This window comes from Lepisosteus platostomus, chromosome 23 (genome assembly GCF_059453375.1).
Source record: "Lepisosteus platostomus isolate fLepPlt1 chromosome 23, fLepPlt1.hap1, whole genome shotgun sequence".
NCBI lineage: Eukaryota > Metazoa > Chordata > Actinopteri > Semionotiformes > Lepisosteidae > Lepisosteus > Lepisosteus platostomus.
Genome location: NC_142633.1, coordinates 6,284,870 through 6,308,476, shown reverse-complemented (window position 1 = coordinate 6,308,476; position 23,607 = coordinate 6,284,870). Strand labels below are relative to the sequence as shown.

Sequence of the window (23,607 nt, the reverse complement as noted above, 5' to 3'; positions counted from 1 at the left end):
TGTATGTTTTCTGCTTGTCTCTCTTTTGTCTTGTTGACTACCAGTGTCCAATTCCGGTCCTGCAGAGCCTGAGTGCAGTTAGATTTCTGGGTTACCTCTTTCTAAAGATTGGCATTTAATAAACCAAGCCCTGGTTCTTGAAGGCTTAAACGTGAATTCAACTTTTTTAAAGGAGTTTATGATGAAAGCTCAGCTGTCTGTAATTTGTAATTAATCAGGACATCACTTTCTCACTTAACCATCATAGATACTGTACATTATCTCCCTCTGTCCCTTACATTTGTCTTTCGCATCCCTCTTCCACCCCATCTCCACCTCTGCAGCTACCCCTTGGTCAGTGTTCTCTCTGCATGGCCTCCCAGAAGGACTCTAGACTCCTCCTCCTATGTCAGGAGGTTAACTCTGAGCCAAGTGGGCAAAGTTATCTTAACTTTCATTACTCGACCTAATAGTTACATCTCTGTCACGGGAAATACCGTGAAATGTAGTTAAAGACTCTATGCGAGACGGTATAATCCGGAAGTGACTGGAGTAGGACATCAGGTAGGACACAGCAGGATCAGGGTGGGTGGAAACACAGGGGGTGGTGACGGCAGTGATCTGGTGCAGGGGGGGAGTGCAGGCGCACGAGTCCGAAAGGAAGTCAAGTAGGGGAAATCAGGACGCAGTCCAAGGTCCAGGTGCCGGGAGATCCATCCAAGACAGACACAGGGAACAGGGAACGAGGAATACAGATAGTTAAAACATTGACAGGACAAGGTGCTCCGAGCCCCAAGCTCAGAAGGTCAGGACACCATGGTGAAGCCTGTGCTCTCGGGCCACTCCTGTGCCCGGTGGTAGGCGGGCTTCTGGGCATCCGTCTTCCAAAGCTGAGCCCAGAACTATGGAGACGCCGGGCTTCAGTAGGGAAAACAGGATAAGATACAGCTGGGACAAATACAACTGGCAACACATTGAAAAAGGTAGGAGCGCCCTATAGAGGAGGGATGACGGCCATCACAATCTCTTAGAGACCAGGATGCTATGAAATGAACGGGAAATGAACGGGAACCTCCCTTTTCTGTAAAATCCATTCATTAACCAGTAGATTGTGTTTGTAACCCAGGGATTCTCTATATAGGAAAACCGAGTTTCCTTAAAGCAGTAGAATGGCAAGTTCTCTTAACAAAATTCAAATACTGAACTTGAATCTAGTCATAAAATCTGATTAGAACAGGGAGCTTTAGTCTTCTGTCTTCCTCTCTGTCATCTCATTCTCTTCTCTTCTCTCTGCTCCTACTTTCCTCTTCTCTCTGTAGCTGCCAGTTTTTCTTTTTCCTCTGTTCCTTCGATGAATTTATGGTTTCCACATTATTAGAAACCACTGAATAACTTAGACCCTGTCCTCTACAGGAAGATCTATTGTTTTATTGAACAAATGCCTCTTTGGTACATTGGATCAGGGGCATGGAGAGGGCACAAACTATGCATGCCTCTCCTCTAAGCCTGATACAGTGATATGCTTTCTCTCCATGAAAGAGAAGGCAAAACTTCATGCTTACTCAGAAGTGCTTCATTTTTAACCACATTGCTCGGTTGTGCACTATAACCTAGATATACTATCTCATGAAAGAGAGGGCAACTCCCTCTCAGTCCTTTGTGAACTGAGTTGCTTAAATTCCTCCCTGCTTTATTTCAGTGTTGCAAATGGGTGGCTTTCATGGTTCAAGGGTATGAATGTTTCCTGGTTGTATATATGGGTAACCTAGTGGTCTAATTTTATTTTGCCACAGCCTCTTGCTAACCAATCTATTGGTGATGGACCGGATTGTGAGAGGATGTCATTTTCCACTTCATAGCAGGCCACACTAGAAAACTTGTTATAATGGATGTATAGCCATTTACTGTAGGTTGTCTGATCACTTCCTTAACTGTGATCTAAATAATAGAAAGCTTTTCTGTGATGCAACCCATTGATCTTTCAATATTGAATGTATTCATAGGTGTTTTGCTGTTTGGTGTGGAGAGCTCAGGACTGGCCCAGTTGACTACAACGAAAGCTTCTATTATCATGCTAAACAAGTCCTATGCAGGGTCTCCTCCAGTGAATCTGGATGAAGACTGGCTGATGACTAAAATGAAAAAAGTTGGCAAAAGAGAATGGGATCAGTTTCACTCCCTCTTCTTCCATCCAGGAGGCAGCCTCTAAGATGTGGTAAAAAGTGGTGAATTTTACAAAGGTCCCCCTCCTGAGATTTTTATGCATACAAGCATTGTATCTAATAAGTCACTTTACACTTATTATAATGTAGACCAGGATGGCTGTGTAACATACATTTTGTATTCAGATTCAAGTTTAAAAAATTGTTCCTGTAAAATGAGATGGCTTGAAGTTAGTTCAGTACATTTTCACCTTCCAAATCATATCAATTTTGATGCTTCCCTGACTCTTTGCTTTGCCATAGTATTTCATTACAAAGTCCCGGAGTGCATAAAACAGCTTGCAGTTTTGTATTTCAGTAGGATATGTAAGAAACAATGTTCATTATACCACCCCACAAATTGCACAATGTCCCATTCTTTTTATTTAGTTAAGTTTTGTTGTGTTATTCCAACATTAGAAAAAGGAGTCTAGCCACTACCTGTAGTGGTTTTTAAAATAGACATTTGGCAAAATACATGCAGCATTTTACATGGACATACACAACACATATGGTACACATCATTTCAAACTGCAGGTAATTGCTCGCTGTTGTACTGCCCAGTTTATAGAAACTCTATATGCTTATAGAAAGTCTAAACACCGTTTCCAACTTAAAACATTTTGTGAAATTGCAAACAAGACACATTCAATCAGAATGTATTTCACGTTCATTTATATATTGTTACACACAATCCCAAGTGAAAGACAAACATTTTGAAAAGTTGTTGCAAATGAAAATCTCGGAAAATGGATAATAACTGTACACACCCCTTTAACAGTAACAGGACTTGTAAATTAGGAAGGAATTCACTGTCTACTGTTTTGGTACACTTGCTTGCACTCTAACTGCCTTCACCTCACCGTTGTGTTTTAAGATCTTGCCTACAGTACGTATGACTAATTCTGATCATTTTGTTCTGCAATTAAAGCCTCAACGCTTTTTTACCCCAGTGATCGCCCTGCGTTTGCTGCTTCCTGAACTCGCACTAGTTTAACAGTTGCTTCTGACAAAATCCGTCTGTGTGATGTATCAGAATAAAGGTGTCAAGGGGAAGATTAATCTGTACTTCAAACTTAGAAAAATGATCTATCTGTGGGTTATATATTTATTGGGTAATATTAAAAAAATATCATTACATACACACGTATTACAAAGCGCCCCTTTAATTTGTTAGCAATGTAATTTGGGACTTCTATTAAACATTTAGTATTTTGTAAATTTGGAAAACAGGAAAGCTCTCTTTAACAATATACAATATGCAGTACAGAATCACAAGCTCAAGGGCGCTACGGACCGCAATCCTGTGTCATAGTCACTGGCTAACCGGGTTTGTGGAGACCTGTGATGTGGAATGAGACTCTCAGTACACAGTCCGCGCACTGACTTGTCCACACGTATATATTTATATACAGCTCACATTCGTAAACTGAGCATTTCAAACTGTGCCATGTAGCAACACTGAAGTCAAGAGGAGTTGATCTTCAGAATTGTAACTGTCCGGGTTTATCTAGAATTATTGTCCCGTGTCTAAAGAATCAAAACTCAGGCAAACTTAGGCAGAGGGAGTAACTCTTCTCTGTTTTCTCATGATATATTTTTGTCCATGGTTGAATAGCAGCCTGAACAGTGTTTTGGCTGCTTTCCGCTGTTTCACACACACACTGTGCTGCCAGCTCACACTGTCCTGTGCCACAGTACAGCACATGTCTGACTCCTGCCTTATCTAGCACTGCTTTACCATCTCCAGCAGTAAAGTATTATAGGCTCATGTTAAAAGCAATAAATGGAGGGTGTTAAATAGATGCATCTATTACAAAAGCACCACCAAATGAATCAGCTTTGCATAAAGTGTCCCTTGTGATAAACAGTTCCATGGTTATATTTCAGGTCGGATACCAGGATTACTATCAGCACCACCAGAGTTTCTAATTAAGAACCTTATATTACATTCTCACGCAACTTCAGAGCAGTTTTCACATCTCTGAAAACCTTTAGAGAAATGTCCTATAATTTTTCTTGAACCTCTCTCCACTCGCCCTAGTTTCCAGGAGTGAAGAACCCTAATTTGAGCGAATACATAGAGGCTCTCTTCCTCCTCTTGAGGTATCAAACCTCGAGCCTGGGAAAAGACAGTATTCAAAGTCTGAAATGCTCTAATTAAAAATGTCTGATGTACCAGTAACTTTGACACAGGACTGCAGGATCAGGGGAATACCACCATTGGGCCTGTGAAAGCACTTGTGTGTGTTCTTTATGTGCAAATTGTGACTATTCTGTCAAAAGGAGCTTTGCCTGTAGGTTTAATCAGAGTGTCTTAATTAAAAAAAAATTGTATGAACTGTTTAATATACAGTATGATTCAAATTAAAGCATTACTAACCAATTAAAGGATCACTGTGCAGTACATGGGTGAAATAATGAACATCATTTTTTATACATCTTAATTTTAGGATTGAGGATAAATTTAATGAATAAAAAAAAATTACAACTGTTTTTTGGATTACATCCTGGAAATTGTTTTGGCTGCTTTCCCCTGTTTAATACACACTGTGCTGCCTGCTCACACTGTCCTGTGTCACAGTACAGCACATGTCTGACTCCTGCCTTGTCTAGTTTACCATCTCCAGCAGTAACTTATTGGACTCCTGTTATGGTGGGGTGAGGTTGGTATAAAAGCAAAATTACCAGCAAAAACCACTGTAATTTAACTTTTGACTGTAGTGTAATCTGCAAAGGATTCCAACTCTCATGGATCACTGTAATACAGTATGAAAATTAGTACCATTAGCTTAAAATTAGAAAGTGACGCATGAGGTTCTAAGACTATCTATTGGCTTGACAATAGGACCTCACAGGCTGTAACTCAACCACAGGCAAAGTACGACATGAGAGAACACAGAGGTCCCTCCAAACTGACTATGTCTATGTTTTGAATTTTTAGAGACGGGTGAATAATTCTAGATAAACCCAAACAAACAGCCCCAGTTTTGAAGATTAACTCCCCTTAACTTTAATTATGTTGCTACATAGTACTGCACATCTGCTGACAGATGGGGGTACAATGTTATAAAACATGGAATTCAATTCAATTCAGCTTTATTTGACATTATACTTACGCGGGTGTATAGTATAGTGAAAAGTGTTTCTCATTAGTCACTCAGGTGCAGTATATAAATAGAACAGAAGACAGGACAATAGACTGTAACACAATAACAGTGTAACTAAATGAAAGTGTAATCAAACTCTGCAAATAAGCAAACAGAGAAAGGAATACAACAGGAAAAATACAGTGCAAAAGTCATTCGTGGAACAGTACAAAAATAATATGGTGATTAATAAATATTACATCTAGTACAGTTTTAAGTACAATTTCGGCTTACATTCAGTTGTCGTGTATGTAGTGGTGTTGGAGTACAGTCATTGTGGGTACAGGAAGAAGTTAGGAGAGATCATAGTATGATGGGAGGGAATGGGGGAGTCACCAGTTTGAAGGCTCTGGGGAAGAAGCTATTTTGGAGTCTAGTTGTGTGTGACTGGAGTGTCTGGATCCTTCTGCCAGATGCGGTGCAGCTGCCATACCAGACTGTGATGCAGCTGGTCAGTATGCTCTCCACCGTACATCTGTAGAAGTTGGTGAGGATCTGTGGATGCAGGCGTATTTTCTTCAGCCTTCTCAGGAAGTACAGCCGCTGTTGTGCCTTCTTGATGAGACTGGAGGTGTTGAGTGAGGTCCCTAGAGATGTGAACACCTAGGAATTTGAAGTTATTCACCATCTCCACCGCAGACCCTTTGATGTAGATGGGGGAGTGGACTTTTCCTTGTCTCCTGAAGTGAAAGATCAGCTCTTTGGCTTTGCTGATGTTGAGACATAGGTTGTTGGTCTGGCACATAGGTGTCTTATCTCCTCCCTGTAGGCAGTCTCATGGTTGTCAGTGATCAGGCCCACGACTGTGGTATCGTCAGCATACTTGATGATGTTGTTTGTGCTGAACTTGGCAGTAGTTGTGGGTGAACAGGGAGTAAGGCAGTGGGCTGAGCACATACTGCAGCCTTCAGGGGCACCGGTGTTCAGGGTGAGCGTGTTGGAGGTAAGGTTGCCAATCCTGACAGTCCGGGGTCTTCTGGTGAGGAAGTCTAGGATCCTGCTACAGAGGGTAGTATCTAAACCTAGAGTCCTGAGTTTGGTAGAAAGTTTTATGGGTATGATGGTGTTAAATCCTGAGCTAAAGTCAATGAACAGCATTCTTGTATGGGTGTTCCTTTTATCCAGGTGGGTTAGTGTGGTGTGTAAAGCTATAGAGATTGCATCCTCCGTGGAGCGTTTTGTGCGATATGCAAACTGGAGAGGATTAAGTGTTTTTGGAATGCTGGCTTTAATGTGTGGAATAAGCAGATTTTCAAAGCACTTCATTATGATGGGGGTGAGTGCAATAGGACGGTAGTTGTTCAGGCATGTGGGTGCTGATTTTTTAAAATATGGATTCTCTGCTCTGAGAGAGTAGTTTCAGTTTTTACACAGCCAATTCTGAAACTGATGTTTCTCCAGGTCCTTTCCAGCAGGAATCATGGCTTTAAGAAGTAAAAAGTTTCAAGAGGTTCCAGAAACATGGCCCTCCATGCAGTAGTATAGTTTGGAATAAATCCAATGTAATAACCCCATTTCTGTTTTTGATTCATGGAGTTGTAAAGGAATTTAATAACAGGAATTTATCAGGTCCCATTGGAGGACAATATTTATACTGTAAATTTATGGGAAGCTGCATCGTGTGAATTGGCTGAGAAAGTGAAATCACAGCCAGAACAGCTAAAATGAGGATGTTTGGCCAAGAACTTCCTCATGCTTCGGTCGTCTCTTTGTATCAGCAAAGTGAAGGGCATACAACCTTCCTCTGCAAGAGCAATCATTGTATAACTCAAGATCTGGACAAAACTGATCTAGTGTAATGAAACCAGGCCCTGGATTGACCAGCAATCTTCTAAAGAAGTGTTTCTCATGTCTGGCTTCTCAGAGATCTCCCTTAAACCTCTGGCGAAAACATTGCAGCATGCCATATTCAACTGGATTACTCTCCAAACGCTTATAGTGCAGTCCGTAAATACATTATTTGGACAGTGACAATTTTAGTTGTTTTGGCTCTGTACACCAGCACATTAGATTTAAAATGAAACAATGGCAACGAGTTTAAAGTGCAGAATGTCAGCTTAAATTCGAGGGTATTTACATATGTATTGGGTGAACCATATAGGAATTACAGCTCTTTTTATACACATTTCCCCCCATTTCATGGACCAAAAGTAATTGGAAATTGATGACTGCCTGAAATCTGTGACTCATACAGATCACCAGACGTTTGGTATCTTTCCTTGTGATGCTCTGCCAGGCCTGTAATTCCGCCATTTTCATTCCTGATTGTTTGGGGGCTTTTTCCTTTCAGTCTTGTCTCCAGTAAGTGACATGCATGCTCAATGGGATTCAGGTTGGATGATTGACTTGGCCAGTCAATAGCATTCCACTTTTTGGCCTGAAAAACTCCATGTATGCTTTAGCAGTATGCTTGGGGTCGTTGTCCTACTGTAATGAGAGCCAGCAGCCATGTCACCCTGCAACTCACAACTGGCAGCCCACTGAAGCTAAGCAGGTGTGATTCTGGTCAGTACCTGGATGGGAGACCTCCTGGGAAAAACTAAGGTTGCTGCTGGTAGAGGTGTTAGTGAGGCCAGCAGGCCAGCGGTCCATGTGGGTCCTAATGCACCAGTATAGTGACAGGGACACTATGCTGTAAACAAGCGCCGTCTTTCTGGTGAGATGTAAAACCGAGGTCCTGACTCTCTGTGGCCATTAAAAATCCCAGGGTGTTTCTTGAAAAGAGAAGGGGTGTAACCCTGGTGTCCTGGCCAGATTTTCCATGCCTCCTAATAATCCTCCTCTATGAATTGGCTACATTACTTTGTTCTCCTCCCCCCCACTGACGGCAGGCGGAGCGACAAGCCAGTTGGAGTATTCTGGGTGGCATTTAATGGCAACGTCAGTTCAAAGATTTGGTTCAAACCACCAAATGGAGACGGGTGTGCCGACAAGCGGACCCTGCTGATGCGGGATTAACGCTAGGATGAGAGAGATTGTCCTGCTGCAATGAGTTTTGAAACATTTGATTGGATCTGAGCAGATTAGCTGCTTCTGTACACTTCAGTATTCATCCTGCTGGTGACATCTGCAGTCACATTAATAAAGACAAGTGAGCCAGTTCCACTGGCATCCAAATATGCCCAAACTATGAAACTACCTCCACCATGTTCCACAGATGAGGTGGTGTGTTTTATCATGAGCAGTTCCATTTTTTCTCCCCACTTTTTTCTTTCCATCACTCTGGTACAGGTTAATCTTTGTCTCATCTGTCCATAAAGCTTTGTCCCAGAACACTAGAGGCTTTTTATGTGCTTTTTAAGCAAACCATAACCTGGCCTTTCCTACCAGCGGTTTGCATCATGTAGTGAACTCCCTGCCATTATGCTGGTGTATTCTTTTCTTTATGGTAGTCTTAAACACATCTACAGTATACCTTCATCCTGGAGTGTTGCCAACCTGTTCAACAGTCGAAAAGGGGCTTTTCTTCACAATTGAAAGTATTCTTCACTCATCCACTACTGTGGTCTTCCAGGTCACTTGCTATTGCTAAGATTATGAGTGCATTCTTGCTTCTATAAATGTGCCAAACAGTTAATTGACACACCTAATGTTTTGGCTATGTCTGATTTTTCAGCCTCCTGATGGCCCACTTTAATGGCAAAAACACTTCTTCGGTCCTCGTGTTTAGAGAGGACAGCAACAGACTCCAGATGCAAATGCCACATCTAGAATCAACTCTAGAACTTTTGTTAGCTCTCTTGTGCATGAACTCGTAATGCAACACACAGATGGCCAAGAAACAACTGGGCAGCCAATTGTCCAATTACTTCTGGTCCCCTAAAATGGGAGGACTATGTCTAAAAGGGCTGTGATTCCTATATGGTTCACCCAATAGGGATGTAAATACCCTCCAATTAAAGCTTACATTCTGCACTTTAACCTCAGTCATTTCAAATCCAATGTGCTGGTGTACAGAGCCAAAACACAAATTGTGTCACTGTCCAAATATTTACGGACAGAACTGTATATGGTATTTGTATTCTTAGATCGCACAAAAGCAGATAATGACGAACAAATACAACTTCACAACTGCTAGTATTTGCCCATTAATTGAATAATATGCTTCATACAGGTCTTTGCCAGATCTATGGCTACTTTTTGAGGTCAAGGATTTCTTCCTTTATTCCCACTCTGGACACTGAAGCTCCAAGCCATCTTCCAGTAACAACCGTCTCATATCCAAAGATGGTGATCACCTTTGCTTTGTAAGGAACAATCTGAAGTGTGATGATACAGTATGTCTGTTTTTTTTCTCCTGAGCACCTTGTATGAAAAACAAAATTCTTTATGGCATTCATTTAATTTTATTTTACAAATATATTAAATTTATTTTTACCTGTATGTTTATATATGGAAAACGCAAACTGTTTAATTGAGAAATATTCATGTCTTCATAATCTTATAGCTAGATACAGTAGGGGCATCACTTTATGTAACAAGGTCAATGTTGCCTTAATTTTCCACCAAAAAAATGGAATTATACTTGATATCTTTCCAAAAAGTATGAGAGGGGGGTGTTGCCTGTACCCTAGCTAAACTCCACTCTGGTTTGGTCCAAACGGGATTACTTAAAAAAGGTTCCAACTTAAGCGCTACCCTTTAAAGCGCTTTGAGTTCTTCCAGATTGAAGATGTTATATGTTATATGTTATGGCTGCAGCTGGACTCATTATCCAATTTCTCTTACACACCCCTTCCTTCACTATTTCAACAATCAGTTCACCCAGTTACATTGCTTGGTATTAGGATCTCTTCTACCTCCTGAGCTCACCTCGCCCTTTCCTCCTAAGTACCTTTTTCTACCTGGTCTGGACTCCCTCAACATCGCCTCTTTGGTTATAATTTTGGATTTCTCGCTTTTGCCTCACCCCTATCAGATTTGTTTGCCTCTCCTCTTGCCTCCTACCTGGTCTTGACCCTGCCTGGAATAACTGACCACTCTCCCTCCCGCCTGCCTTGGATATTTCAGCTACCTCGCCTGGAGACCCGCACAGGGTTCATAAATTACATCGTTCTTACAGAATACCAAACCTGCTACATGAATCCCGCGGATCAGGACGATCCTTTTTCCATTCTCTTACACTATATAAATGTAAGGAATTATGATTGTAATTGAGGGCATTAGCAGTTTAGGTCAGTAGAGACACTGGAGACAGCAGAAAAGAGTTGATCAGCTTTATCACAGTGCTGGGAGACCACCCTCTCCCTGTATGTTGTGTAAAGAGAGTTGTCAGCAAAACAAGGAATTACAGTTCTTTACAAGGACATGCGCACAGGGGTGTGTGCAGTGTTATTCATTTATTTAAGACTGGAAGGTTTTTCGCAAATTATACGTTTTTCTGCATAGTAAAATATAAACAAATTGGTTCATGTAAAAGAAATTTACATATCATCACACTTCAGATTGAGCAACTTTGCCTGAGGGCCTGGGATGTGCTTAAAATAAGATGCATAAAACAGAGAAGATCAGTCAGCAGCACAGTTCTGAGAAACTGATGGCCTTTAAGATTGCCGCTCCTATGTGATGGCCCCGAGGCAGGACCACAGGGGAGCAGTGCTTCTCTACAGGAAGTACTGTACTTGTCTTTGAGAGACAACAGCTGTCAAGCTTGAGCGCTGGTGGCTATCTTCCAACACAAAGTTTCAAAGCATCTTTTCAGAACACAAGGTGAGCGAAACTCCTAATCTGACACCATCGTAAAATAGCACTTACAACTTCTGTGGGTTAATCAGAAACTGAATGTTTGCTTAAAGGAAAAGACACCTCTCAGGATGACCTGGTGGAATAATTGAAAGAAGTGTTGGAGTGTGTGTCTACTTATTAGCTTAGCAATCAAACATCCACTACCAACTCTCTCCATCACACAGTTCCACACCAACAGATCAGCCTGTAAACCATCAATTTCCTGTCTAAGGAAGGCTGGTGGTTCCACTGCTGACAAGATGAGGAAGACCAAGCTGTGTAGGAGACTAAGTATGTGTAATGTTCTGCTGCTTCAGGTAGTGTAAGCCATAGCCCATTTTCAAAAATAGACCAAGAGCAGGCAGGAATCAGGGAGCAAAGTGTGTGCAGCAAGCAGGGGACAGCAGGTGAAACTCGGCCCATAGGCTGAATCCAAAGTAGATGATTTTCAAAGCCGGAATGACACAAAAGAGCAGCACAAAGGCTCAGCAGATTTCATCATATTATACAGTATGCTATACATAAACTCCAATTTACTGTAACAAATCTTTCCTTTTAAAGTCTTCAGTCTGGGAATCAAGTTTTTGAATTAATTTTTAACTTTAAAAAAGATGTGTCTAAGTCAATAATTTTCGAATTTTGCAACATGGGACACAGCAAGAATGAACTACAAGAAAGAGCTCTATAGAGAAATGCAAACAGTAGAAGGGATCGACTGCCGAGACAGAGAGCCGTGGAGAACAGTTGGTGCCTGAGACCACCTTTGCTGAGGGGATTATGGAAGGAGGGGCTCGTGTAGGCCTCAGCTGGGATTCAGTCAAGGACCTGATAGGCCTGATCTAGGACTTCATGCAACCAACCGACAGTCCTGTTAAAAAGGTATAGACCACATCCAATCAGATAACCACTCACCTTACCTGTCCACCACCACACCTCCAAACCCCAGCAAGCTTTAGGGCTGTCTGCAGTAACCCCAGCGCTCAGCATTGGGTTTAAATTCCTGTTGAGCTCTACTCATTCCTTATGCTTTGTCTTGGATTAGGCTTTCCTGGTTTTCAGAACTCGTTCCTTTTTGAATGCGGTTTAAGGACTTCACTTCTGGCTTATTGCTCTCATCTACTGTATCGGCTACCTGGGCTTTTGGGTTTCTGCTCTCTTTTCGACCACGATGTCTGGACTACACTTCTGGCTTTGTGTTTCTCGCCATCTGGAAATTTTCTCACCGATCTAACTCTGCTCAGGATCCAATACTCTACTCTAGCGGTTCTTCTCTTGAGAAGCCACAGCCTGCGAAATTGAACTCTGCTGTGGCAGTGGCATCACTTTATGTAACAAGCTCCATGTCGCCTTAATTTAAAAAAAAAATGGAATTATACTTTATATCTTTCCAAAAAGTATGAGAGGGGGGTGTTGCCTGTGCCCTAGCTAAATTCCTGTCTGGTTTGGTCCAAACGGGCTTACTTAAAAAAGGTTCCGACTTAAGCACTTACCCTTCAAAGCACTTTGAGTTCTTCTAGAATGAAAAACACTATATGTTACTGCTGCAGCTGGTCTCAATCAAGCCCTCATTATCCAATTTCCCTTACACACCCCTTCCTTCACTATTTCAACAATCAGTTCAATAAGTTACATTGCTTGGTAGTAGGATCTCTTCCACCTCCTAAGCTCACCTCGCCCTTTCCTCCTCAGTACCTTTTTCTACCTGGTCTGGACTCCCTCAACGTCGCCTCTTTGGTGTTGATTTTGGATTAATCACTCTTGCTTCGCCCCTATCGGATTTGTTTGTCTCTCCTCTTGCCTCCTACCTGGTCTTGACCCTGCCTGGAAAAACTGACCACTCTCCCTCCTCGCCTGCCTTGGATACCTCAGCTACCTCGCCTGTAGACCCGCACAGGGTTCGTAAATCACATCGTTCTTACAGAATACCAAACCCGCAACGTGAATCCCACGGATCAGGACGATACTTTCTCCATTCTCTTACACTATATTAATGAAAGGAATTATGATTGTAATTGAGGGCATTAGTAGTTTAGATCAGTAGAGACACTGGAGACAGCAGAATACAGTTGCTCAGCTTTATCACAGTGCTGGGAGACAACCCTCTCCCTGTATGTTGTGTAAAGAGTGTTGTCAGCAATACAGGGAATTACAGGTCTTTACAAGGAGACGCGCACAGGGGTGTGTGCAGTGTTATTCATTTAGTTAAGACTAGAAGGCTTTTCGCAAATTATACGTTGTTCTGCATAGTAAAATATAAAAAATTGGTTTATGTAAAAGAAATTCAGTGAGGTTTATGTGACTTGAAATGGTGTTCTTCAGTGAAAATAAACTAAAAAAACAGGCTCCCTCCCCAAGCCCCCCCTTACTCCTCCATGACCTCTGTTTCTGTCCGGAACATTCCAAGTGTCATTGTTTAGCAACCAAGATATCTGTCACTTGGAGCCTCAGAAACCTTCATATTTGTTTTTTTTATTGTTAAATATTTCATATTGATTTATTTATAAGATATTAAAAAATCAATCTGAAATTCTTCTTCATACCTTGTCCAGAATTAATTTAAGTACAGCAGCATCACATGTGTAGAACATCTATTTCCCAACCTCTAGGGGTACACAGGGAAGTGTATACTACCTGGGAAAATCCAAATGTCTTTATCATGAGGAAAAATAGACTGATAATCTAGTATACTGCATCACATTCATTGGTTGATCCATACTCCATGATCCACGAAGGAGTGTATAAGTTACTCATTTTTGCTGCCACCTGATCTGTTTTATGTAGTAATTTACCTTTTAAAGACCAATCCAGCCCCCTGGAAAAAGTTACAGTACTCAATCTTAGTTACTCAGATAATTCAGGTTTTCTTCTGAGTACCTTGTTTAAAAAAGATTGCTTACCTAAAAAAATACAGTGCCTAACAAATGCAATCAGACCATTCTTGTTGTGTCCCATATTGTCCATATTTTTTTTAAACTTTAAAATTAATTCAAAAACTTAATGCCCAGACTGAAGACTTTAAAAAGAAAGATTTGTTACAGTAAATGGGAGTTTATGTATAACATACTGTATATTATGATTAAATGACGTCAAGAATTTATTATGAATTACTGACAGATGATTCTTATTGAACTTGGTTTTTGACAACTGTCTCAAACATCTGCTATAAACTCCATTTCACTAGGAATAATAATAATAATTATAATAAAAATAATAATAATAATAATAATAATAATAATAATAATAATTGCTTACAGGTGCAGCATCCACCTGGATGAATAACACAACCACGAACTAAGCTTATTGAAGAATAAACCTATTACTTGTTCCTTTGCAGCCTACACATGCTGACGCAGCTACCCACCTGAATTATTATCTTCTAGATTTCTTTTTGCTTTCTTTTGCTTTTCTTGTAACGCACTTTGAGAAGATACTCAGACTGTCTCTGATGCTTTTATCTCCCCTCTTGTAAGCTTACGTCCTGCAATTGTTGTTTTATTTGGTTGAGCAGTTTGAAATGTTTTTGAGTTGTGTGGAGCTCTCTGTTGCAGTTTGTGGATAAGTTTCCGTTAATGTGACTTTCTGTTTTTTTCTGATTGCTTTCGGGGAGAGTGTGATGGGAAAAGAGGGACTATCAAGAAGAGAAAGAACGAGAACGCGGCAGGTGTAAATGTTATTGTTCAGCAATAAACCTTTACAGGAATATCTGTCTCCATGCAGTTCCCGTCCGTACAGGCAGAGTGTTTAATCACCACCGCACAAACCCTACAGTTACACCCACAGGATATCCCTCCATTATACCTAAGCACCTAGTCTTCTTCAAACCAAGCCACTCTAGAGATCTTCATGGTCATTTTCAAATCATTTCATCTTCTGCTTTCCACTTCCTTCATATCTGTAGCTTCTGCGGTGAAGCCAACTCGTGCTGTGTACCCTTTTCCTACTCATTCTGAGTCTCGTCCATCCAAATGTCAGTTGGTTTATCTCTCCACTCTGATTGAGATTCCCAAACTAGCCTCTGAATTACTCCATCTCCCTGGCTCCAGATCAACTCACTGTTTACTTTATGGCCTTTCAGCTGTAATATTTGCAATCTGTGACCTCCAACAGCAAGACCATAGACGCTGTACCTAGTGTTGAAGTTGACAAGGTCATGGCATGCCTCTTTGATTCACTTCCTTTTCCCATTTACTATTATCAGCCCCATTGGGATTGCCATTCAAAAATATTCTGGAGAAAAGATCTTGATAATTGATATACTGGCCCCCGTCCCCCATATGTCCTCTGTACCAAGCACCAACAGCCTCATTGGGAAACCAAGTACTGTATGTCATCACAAAAATCCTGCTGTACTCAAATGAAGGGAAATGTTCAAAACAAATAAACTGATTATTATATAAATGAATCTTCTAAATTGAATATTATATAAATAGTATTATACAAAAAGTTAAAAAATAGATGTATGGATTATACACTTAACCCTTTAATTACAAAGGGACCCTACCATTTTGAATTATAGTTCCTGATTGTGACAAAAGAAATAGTTCTATTAAATTAGACTCTGTATCATACATATGTTTCCTTGTGAACTCATTGACAAATGGTATTAATGGATATGTTTAAATTACGGGAGGAATTTACTGTTTGCATTTGTCTTAAGATAATACATTTGTCATTCATATTGGGTATGATTTGGTTTAGTTTTTATTCAATTTTTTATGTTACATATTAAAAACATTTTGAACATGTTGTTTCGCCACACTGTGTCTTTTATGAAGACACTGGACTGAAACTGGAGTCACATAAGTCATTTCGCAATTTTTGCTGCAGTTCAAGAAATACTTCTGTTTTAATTTGGAAATCAAATTTTGGGGAAACAAATGAATTTCAGTTACATAAAAGCAGGAATATTAAAAAATGCAAACGGTTTCGATATACTGTACTTACAGAACTTGTTCTGTCTGCAAATGTGTCTTTGATGTGTTTTCAAGAAAAAACTGATATCTGCATGTGAAAGGGGAGTGTTGAAGGATAATATCCAATCCAAAACGTTTTAAGGTGTTTTTACTTTTATACTGTATGTATAAATATGAAGCTGAGGACAGGCATTTACAGTCAGAGAGAAAGTACTGAAGAAATCGTTACCTTGATACTCATACAGTACCTGCTGGACCAAGTGTGATTCAAAAGCTGCTTTCTTCAGAGTGTAACCAAGGTAAGTTTCATTTCATAGCTGATGTGTTACAGGTCATCATTACAGTGTTTTACAGTATTTTCTCCAATTTACAATTGTATAACCACCGTAAGTGTTGTGATTTGCCTTCAGAATGTTTTACTATACTATATCATAAGAATATCAAGAAAATACCATGGCAATGTTTCTGGGAATCATTACTATCCCACAGTACATTTACTTTAGTAAATGTCTGATACTGCTGTACACCATAATATTCCCAAGGGCAAGCGTTGTACATTACTGTTACCAATCCTATGTATGGTCCTACTGCATCTTGCTTGACTAAGTAATAATCACATAACTGTACATGTATCTGTCCTGTTCCTTGTTTCTCTGTGCTTTACTTGTTCTTCTGGTTTGTCTTGTTGTCTGGGGCTATATATTTCCGGGTCTCACTTTCCTCTCGGTCAGTATTGGGATTGGTTGTAGAGAGGCTCGCCTCACCACGTCGCCCCACATCCGCTACCTGAGGTCTTATGTCTCGTTCCGACTTCACCCGATACCTTGAGCCCGGAGCAAACCCCCTTATTTGCTCTGTTCCTGCCGCTACACATAGGGTCCTCCCTTCTTGCCGGTCTCTCTCCACAGCTATACCCCAGATTCCGTGACAGTTAGAAAATGGATGGGTGGATAATATGCTGTATATTTAATTATTAATTTGCTTTATAAAACTTTAAGCAGTATTCCATCTTTTTCATAAACGTTTTCTGCATCAGAGTCTTTAACTTTGTCACTTGCTATGGTTATTTTGGAAACATTCTGGCATGCTCGTTTGAACTACCTAATGTTTATTATCATTATAAAATGATATAAAGTTATAATGTTTTCCATGAACACTTGGTGTCTTATTGCTGTAATGGATAATGAAAAGCTTGTAGCTTCATTGAACCTTTTGTAGAAAATGGAAAAAGTAACACTAGTAGCTTTTAATTTAGCTCATCCAATTAGAGTGACATACTGTACTGTAAGTCATTCTTTGAAAGTCATTCAAATCACTTAAAACCTCTTTTTTGTTTTAAATAAGATATATTTCCTTATTGTTTCAATTAGTATATAAAGCCACTATGTACAATTCTAACAATAAATTGTCTGTTCTCTAATTACTATTAATTTATATTTCATTACAAATAATTCTGTTACTGCATTTAATTAAAAAATGAAAAATGTCAGTTAGTGTTACTGTACAGTATGATTAGTGCAGGAAAGCACTAATGGGTTAATAAACATTTACTTGTTATGATTAAAATAGGATTTGTGCAAAAGCCACATTAAGATAGATTCACTGTGCCACCTGGCAATTCCAGAGAGTAATGTAGTCCTGCAACAGATTATGTGAAAATCTAAAAAATGTTGGATTCTGAACATTGTCTTTTGTGGTTATTAAAATAGATATCTGGAAAAAACATACAGGCAAAGCCATGTTTGATAATCAAGTCACATTATATGGACATACAGTACACAACACATACAGTGCTAATAGGAATTTTACATACAGTTACACAATGTTTTAAAACTAAGACATTTTGTGACCTAATAGCTTGAAATCAAGACACATTTAATTAAAATGTATTTAATGTTCATTTACATATTGTAAGTTACAACCTCCAAGTGCAATGTAAATGCTCAAACAGAAAAGTAATTAAAATTGAAAATCTAGAAAAGATTTTTTTATAACTGGATACACCCCTTGGTAATACTATAGCAGTTGTAAATTAGGAAGGAGTGAACTGTGTATTGTTTATGTATAGTTTCTCACAGTGTACTTGTCTTCACCTCACTGCTGTCTTAAGAACTTATCTATATATGATTAATTTTGCTCATTTCTTCCTACAAATATAGCTTCAATCCACACTAGCATAACAAACAAAAATTAAGAAATTCATTATTAATTGCCTCTGACACAACCCGCTTGATGTATCAGAATAAAAGTCTCAAGGGGAAAATTAACACAGTATGCAGTTGGTAGTTTGACATACTGTATATTTGTGGTACTGTAGATGTAACATGCATTATTAGAATATTAGGAAACTTCTAAGTAGTAAGTACCTACTTGTAAGTTATGTGAAAAATAATGTTATTTTGTGTATGGAATTCCGTTTTGCAGACAGACAGAAAGTTGACCTCATCTTCAGAAAGAGACCATGTCTGACCAGGTTAAGACTTCAGGAGCAGCAGACAATATGTGTGAGTATGTAGAGAACTGACATTGTTTCACAGATAAACTGTATTTGCAAATCTACAGGAGCTGTCTGAAGGGATAAAATGGGCACTCAGGGCACCATCAACTCCCATGACAGTGAGCTCAAAGGCTGAGACTCCGATATCAATGACTCAGAAATTAATCTTGAATCTGATCTACACGAATTACTCTATAATGTCAAGATTGAAGGTTTCAAAGTTCCAGAATTCTTTAACATGTCATGTAAAAGAAAACCCCTGAAAGAGCTCTACAGCCAGATAATATTTAGATTCTAAACAGTTCACTTAGAATAATAAATACTGTATGTAAAACAATTTCAAGTTTCTCACTGAATTTTTTGATTAATTATTTTCCCACTTTGGGAGGACACCAAATCCTAATAAACCATTACAATCTGTCCTTTTTTCTTATTGCTTTGTTTTCATTAGTTAGATTTTATATTAAATGTATTACTATTATATAATGGTCTTTTAAAGATTAGGATATTTGAAGTTGGTGAAATTGGTTATTTTGTTCACTATTTGATTATAAATTTTTTTTTGGGAAAGGTATGGTGCTGTTTGCCATGGAAAGATCAGGGCGTATCAAGATTGGACTGCCCCCAAATAATTACAATGACAACTTCAGTGAATATTCGAAATATGTGGGAAATCTGCAAGGCATCTCTCACGTCGCCTTCAGCCCTCAAGGAACAATGTTTGCAGTCTGTAATGCACAGCTGTATTCTGGGTCTCCTCCAGCGAATCCAGATGAGAACTGGCTGAAGCAGAAAGCTCGGTGTGTAGGAAGGTCTGGGTGGGATCAAGTTCATTCCCTCTTCTTCCATCCAAACGGCACACTCTATGTTGTCATGAAGAGTGGTGAACTGTACAGGGGTCCCCCTCCTGAGAATGAGTACGTGTCCTGGATGTACAGGGTTGCTACGAAGATGGATGGTGCTTCCCTTCTCTGTTCTTTGACCCTGCGGGTATCCTGTACACTGTGACCACAGAAGGGAATCTGCTTAAAGGAAACCCTCCGAATGATATGAACTACATCTGGTATAAAAACAGTGAGATTATTGGAACTGGAGGCTGGACAGAACTTACCCATTTCATGGCCTTCTCTCCTGATGGCAATCTGTGGTGAGTCTCCAAGAATGGAGGGAAGATCTACACTGCCCCACCACCCAGGATTGCCAGTGATAACTGGATTGGAAGAGCACAGAATCTTGGATCTGGCTACAATCAATTCCCAATCCTTGCCCTCACGCAAGATAAAACCATAAGTCAAATTTTAAGTTTGGATTTTTCTGTTAAAGATGCAAAGATTCTTTCAAAAGAGCCTCTGACAGTTGGGCAACATGACTGTGACAACTCTACCGGCTCTGTTCCTTACACTGCAACTTTCCAGTAAGTGCTGCATTCTAAGTTGTATTTTCATTTTTCTGTATATCACAAAATACACAATAATTACAAAAAATACACACAAAATACACTGCCAATAGATCTAAAACTTAAATTTTAGGACTGCTGGTAATCCTTTGGCAAACTTAACACAAAGATGTTTAAGGGTAACAAAATTTGAATTTAATGATGTCTGAAAATTTATTTTGAGATATTATTAAATGAAAAATCTACTTTAAGTTGCATTTCTACGTATATGTTCAACTATAACCTGTCAGTAAATCACTTGACTCTCAATTTAAAAAATGTTATAGAAGTGGTTAAGAAGAATCACCACACTGCAACACAACTAGCAGCCCAGCAGGTGTGAGCCTGGCCAGTACCTGTATGGGAGACCTCCTGAGAAAGCTATGGTTGCTGCTATAAGAGGTGTTAGTGGGACCAGTGTGGGGTGCCCACCCTGCAGTCTGTGTGGGTCCTAATGCCCCAGTATAGTGACGGGGACACTAATTTCAGATTGGCATTTAACAATCATGGCCTCCCAGTAATCTCCATCTATGAATTGGCTTCATCTCTCTGTTCTCCTCACCACTGAGAGCTGCTGTGTGATGAGTGTATTGGTGCACTCTGGCAGAGCTACTCATTGGTGGTAGTGGAGGGGAGTCCTTGTTACTTGTAATTATTATTATCTTCATCATCATCATCATCAATGTACTGCAATACATTTAAAAAACTACCAACTTACCTTCCTGTCCACTCTATATATGCTGAATTTAATGATGATGTCATGTGGGCATTTTCGGGCATGAGGAGAATTAGAATGTGTGACAGGAAAGATGAAGGAACACTAGCAGAAGATACAAATATTACTAACATTGCAAAAGAACAGCCAAAAACTTGCAAAGGAACTACTTTGAAAATGTTGAATCCTGAGTTTGACTCTAGCCCAGTCCTCCTCCGTGAGGATTTTGCATGTTCTTCTCATGGTCAATGGCTTTACTTAGATAGATAGATAGTTTATTGATCCCGTGAGGGAAATTGCAGATGCACCATCAGCTGTCTGTGTCTGGGAGGTTCCACACCTGGAGAGTGTCAGCAGGTTTGGGTAGCCTTTAGTCAGCCACAATTTGAGCAAGCAGTAACAACATGAGAAAACCCTCTCTTGCCATCTTCACTATCTCTGAAGTTCATGAAATTCACCCGGCTGGTATGTCAGGCGAGTACTTACACAAGTTCTCCTTCTCCCATTGTGGTACAGCCAGGTTGATACAGTCTGCAGCTTTGAAACAAGAAGTTGTAAAATAGAAAGTGATTTTTTTTTCAGGTTTTCTGAAACTGTTACCCTGGAAAGCTCTTTCACCCATTCTCATGGATTTACTGTGGAAGTTGGAGCATCAACAACCTTTAAAGCTGGAATCCCATTGTTGGCTGCAAATGAAACCACAGTCTCTATTAATGCCAGTACTACTCACAACTGGAGTTTTACAGAGACAGAAAGGAAAGAGGTACAGTATGTTCCCAGTACTGGATTAAGCTATTGAAGATGAATGGTGCCTTTAAGCCCCCTGGGCTGTTACTCAAAGAAATTGAGCAAGACATCACTGTTTTGCATATGCGGAAAGGAAGTAGAAAACAGGGCACTTGACTAACAAGGTGACTAAGTGACACTTGAACACTGTTGTTATGCACATTTTAACTACAACTTAACTACACTCCTTAAATTGCCTTGTTTGTTTATTAAGTTCAAGCACATCTGAAAAAGGCTCTACAGATGAAACACTGTCTCTTTCTTTCCCTTTCAGCATGGAATAAACCTTTACCTCTTCCTTTGTTTTTTTTTTTATTGCCGTAACCATTGAACTGCTTTAGCTTACTGATTTTGAATGCTGTATTTGCCCGCTGTTTTCTGAAAGCAGAGACCCCAGCCAATGGCTTTTGCTTCTTTCATTGCAGATTGTTAATACATCCAGCCTGAATGCTACAGTGCCCCCTGGGGAGGCTGTGAGATTCAAGGCTGTAGTCCAGAAGGGGATCATTGATGTTCCTTACACAGCGAAGGTGCTCACTGTCTTCGGACACCAGACCACTATCACTGGGACATGGACTGGAGCTTCAGTTTCGAAAGTGGCAATAAAGGAAGAGCCTATTGTTAACTAAAACAGTTTAGTAGTTACATGCATGCAGATACTTTACCTTACAGAGCATTTATATAGGCAAATGCCAGAAATTTAACATTTAAAGCTATTTAGCTTTTGCTGTTAGCTAGTAAAATGGGTATTTCCTTCAAAAGCATAAGTACACTAATTTGCCTAATTTCTCTCTGATCAAGGAATTTGTTTGAATAAATTTCTCTTTTAAACTACAATTTGATATGATAATTAGAACTAATTGTATGCCAAGCCATTTGTGTTGGATTGTTCAGAGCTATTGCATTTAATCATCTTCACTATACGGAACTTGGGTTTTTTCCTTAATTTTTGTAATAATTAAAAAATGATGATGCAATAATTTCATTAAATTATGATAATATTAAATTTCATTTCAATAATCATTTTGGTGCCTGGAACATATTTAGTATTTTTGTAATACTAAATAATTTAAAATGATAAGTGCGTCAATAAAATATTTGAAGGGTGTATGTTTTCTGCTTGTCTCTCTTTTGTCTTGTTGACTACCAGTGTCCAATTCCGGTCCTGCAGAGCCTGAGTGCACTTAGCTTTCTGGGTTACCTCTTTCTAAAGATTGGCATTTAATAAACCAAGCCCTGGTTCTTGAAGGCTAAAACGTGAATTCAACTTTTTTAAAGGAGTTTATGATGAAAGCTCAGCTGTCTGTAATTTGTAATTAATCAGGACATCACTTTCTCACTCAACCATCATAGATACTGTACATTATCTCCCTCTGTCCCTTACATTTGTCTTTCGCATCCCTCTTCCACCCCATCTCCACCTCTGCAGCTACCCCTTGGTCAGTGTTCTCTCTGCATGGCCTCCCAGAAGGACTCTAGCCTCCTCCTCCTATGTCAGGAGGTTAACTCTGAGCCAAGTGGGCAACGTTATCTTAACTTTCATTACTCGACCTAATAGTTAAATCTCTGTCACGGGAAATACCGTGAAATGTAGTTAAAGACTCTATGCGAGACGGTATAATCCGGAAGTGACTGGAGTAGGACATCAGGTGGGACACAGCAGGATCAGGGTGGGTGGAAACACAGGGGGTGGTGACGGCAGTGATCTGGTGCAGGGGGGGAGTGCAGGCGCACGAGTCCGAAAGGAAGTCAAGTAGGGGAAATCAGGACGCAGTCCAAGGTCCAGGTGCCGGGAGATCCATCCAAGACAGACACAGGGAACAGGGAACGAGGAATACAGATAGTTAAAACATTGACAGGACAAGGTGCTCCGAGCCCCAAGCTCAGAAGGTCAGGACACCATGGTGAAGCCTGTGCTCTCGGGCCACTCCTGTGCCCGGTGGTAGGCGGGCTTCCGGGCATCCGTCTTCCAAAGCTGAGCCCAGAACTATGGAGACGCCGGGCTTCAGTAGGGAAAACAGGATAAGATACAGCTGGGACAAATACAACTGGCAACACATTGAAAAAGGTAGGAGCGCCCTATAGAGGAGGGATGACGGCCATCACAATCTCTTAGAGACCAGGATGCTATGAAATGAACGGGAAATGAACGGGAACCTCCCTTTTCTGTAAAATCCATTCACTAACCAGTAGATTGTGTTTGTAACC

General features: G+C 40.1%; 1 long non-coding RNA gene across 1 annotated transcript; it reads left to right on the top strand.

Moving 5' to 3' along the window:
• The first annotated feature begins 16,178 nt into the window (after nt 1-16,178).
• On the top strand, nt 16,179-22,419 carry LOC148641925 (uncharacterized). Its single transcript, XR_015929580.1, has 5 exons — nt 16,179-16,265; nt 18,391-18,470; nt 19,035-19,877; nt 21,196-21,376; nt 21,825-22,419. It is a non-coding gene; the product is annotated as an uncharacterized LOC148641925 (long non-coding RNA).
• The last annotated feature ends 1,188 nt before the right edge of the window (nt 22,420-23,607 follow it).